Here is a 2,500-nt window from a genome sequence, read left to right as displayed (position 1 = left end):
TATCTGGATTTCTGGGGGCTGGCGTCCCTCTCTCTCCTTCTCTTTTTCCCTCCCCCTTTCCCCTCTCTCTCTCTCTTTTCCCCTTCTCTTCTCTCTCTCTCTCTCCCTCTCCCCTCTTCCCCCCCATTCTTTCCCCCACTCTCTCTCCCCCCACTCCCTCTCCTTTTCTCTCTCTCTCCTCTTCTCTTCTCTCTCTCTTCCCTTCTCTCTTCTCTCTCCTCCTCTCTCTCTCTCTCTCTTTCTGTGTATATGTATGTATGTATGCATGCATGCATGCATGCATGTATGTACATACGTACGTACGTATATATGTGAGCATCTGTGCGTGTCTCCATGCATCCGTCCAGATGAGGCCGGTGCTGGCGCTGAGGCCGCTAGCCCCTGATTGCGGCCAACAAATATTGGAAAGGTCGATGCGCTGAATACTCTTTCGATTACCCTTCAGCTAAATTTCAAAAGCGAAACGAACAGAAATGGAAACTAGATACGGGAATAGGACGTTGGGATGAGGTAGAAGGGAAAAAGAGAGGGGGAAAAAGGAAGGGAGAAGGGGGGAAAAAGGAAAAGGAAAAAAAAAAAAGAGAAAAAGGGAAATTAAAAAGGGGGGAAAGGGGGGGGTAAAAGGGGGGAGGTAAAGGGGGTAAGGGGGGAAAAAAGAAAAAGAGAAAAAAAAAATAAAGTAAAAAAAAAAAAAAAGGGGGGAAAAAAAAAAGGGAAAACAAAAAAGGGGAAAAGGGAAAAAGAGGGGAAAGTGGGAAGAAAAAAAGGGAAAAAAGGAAAGAAAAAAGAAGGAAAAAAAAAAAAAGGAAAAAAAAAAAAAAAAAAAAAAAAAAAAAAAAAAAAAAAAAAAAAAAAAAAAAAAAAAAAAAAAAAAAAAAAAAAAAAAAAAAAAAAAAAAAAAAAAAAAAAAAAAAAAAAAAAAAAAAAATTAAAAAAACATTGACAAGAAAATATAACAGAGAAATAAACACCGAAAAAATATCAGATAATAGCAGAAGACAGAGAAATAAACACCGAAAAATATCAGAAAACGGCAGAGGACAGAGAAATGAACACCGAAAAAAAAATATCAGATAAATAGTAGGCGACAGAATACGATTACATAAGACAACAATGAAACAATTATGAAATTTGCCCAAAGGTGAGATTACACTCGTGAGAATCGCATGAGAGAGGAGGCTCCAATCGAGCAGGAAAGGAGGGGCGGCCAGCATCTACGGGAAATATGTTTAGTCTAGCCCTTCCCTTCCCCTCTTTCCCCTCCCTCTTCTGTCTCCCTTTCCCCTTTTTTGGTTTCTTCTCGTGTCTTCTCCTCTCTCTTTCATTTCTTTCGTTACTTTTCTTCCGTCTCCTGTTTGTCCCTTTCACGCCTCTCTTCATGATTCGTATTTCCTTGTCTCGCCTTTTCTCGTCCTTTCTTATTTACTTCCCGTCTTTTCCCTTCTTACCTTTTCTCCTTTCCTCTTCCTCCCTCTTTCTCTCTCCCACTCCTTCCCAACTTTCGCTTCTTCCTCCTTCCCCTCCTCCCTTCCCCCTCACATTCCCCCTTCCCTTCTCCCCTCTGTCCTCACCCCTTCTCCCTCTCCCATTTCTCTTTTCCCATCCTTTCCCCCTTCTCCCTCCCTCTCTCCTCTCTCCTTCACTCCCATCCCTCTCCCTCTCCCCTTCTCCCTCCCTTTTCCTCCCCCTACATCCCTCACCCTCTCCCTCTCCCACTCCCTCTCCCTCTCCCTCTCCCTCTCCCTCTCCAAGATGTGTACAGAGAGAAAAGTTTCTGTTTATGCCGACGTAATTATGTGCCCCGCGTAAGCATACTTTTGGGATATATCCAAAATTGGCTTCGCAGGCATCCTAAATGAGGGGGGAGGGGAAGGGGGAGGGGAAGGGGAGGGGAGGGGAGGGGAGGGGAGGGGGGAGTCATTATGCAGCCGGTACTCGAAGCTGATTGGCTGGCTGGGGACTTTTTGGCGAGTTGCAATAGCGCTCAATGAATCTCTCCTTTTTTGTTGATCTTGAAAGCATGTGTTTGTAGTTGTTATTGATGTAATTATCATTATGTATGACTATCATCGTCATTATCGTCATCATTGTCATTATCATCATTATGATTATCATTATCACTATTATTGTTATCTTCATCAGCATTATCTTTTGATACATTATCATCAGTTATCGTTTTCATAGTCATTATCATAGTTCACATTATTATTGCCATCACTTCCATAACTAATATTTTTACTACAATTACTAGTACTTCTCATACCATTACTATTATGATGATAATGAGGCACAGGTAACATAATGATGATGATGGTAATGATTGCACTAATGATGTACATCTCTGTTTTAATTGCTAATGTTGATATAACTATGACAAAAAATGTTTTACAATTCTGACAACAATTGTATATTTGAGATTATTGTGATTTTTTGTTTTGATTTTGTTTTATTATTTATTTATAATTTTTTTTTTTTTTTGTTATTTATAATTGTTTATTTG

General features: G+C 40.2%; 1 protein-coding gene across 1 annotated transcript in view; it reads right to left on the bottom strand.

Annotated features, from left to right (window-relative positions):
- The window catches only part of LOC119578523 (protein TsetseEP-like), an 8,159-nt gene that overhangs the window by 1,569 nt on the left and 4,090 nt on the right, over nucleotides 1-2,500 (bottom strand). The gene's annotated exons all lie outside the window — the stretch shown is intronic.

This window comes from Penaeus monodon, chromosome 11 (genome assembly GCF_015228065.2).
Source record: "Penaeus monodon isolate SGIC_2016 chromosome 11, NSTDA_Pmon_1, whole genome shotgun sequence".
In the NCBI taxonomy this organism is placed as follows: Eukaryota; Metazoa; Arthropoda; class Malacostraca; order Decapoda; family Penaeidae; genus Penaeus; species Penaeus monodon.
The sequence above is the reverse complement of the archived record's forward strand: the minus strand, read 5'-3'. Positions and strand labels throughout refer to the sequence as shown.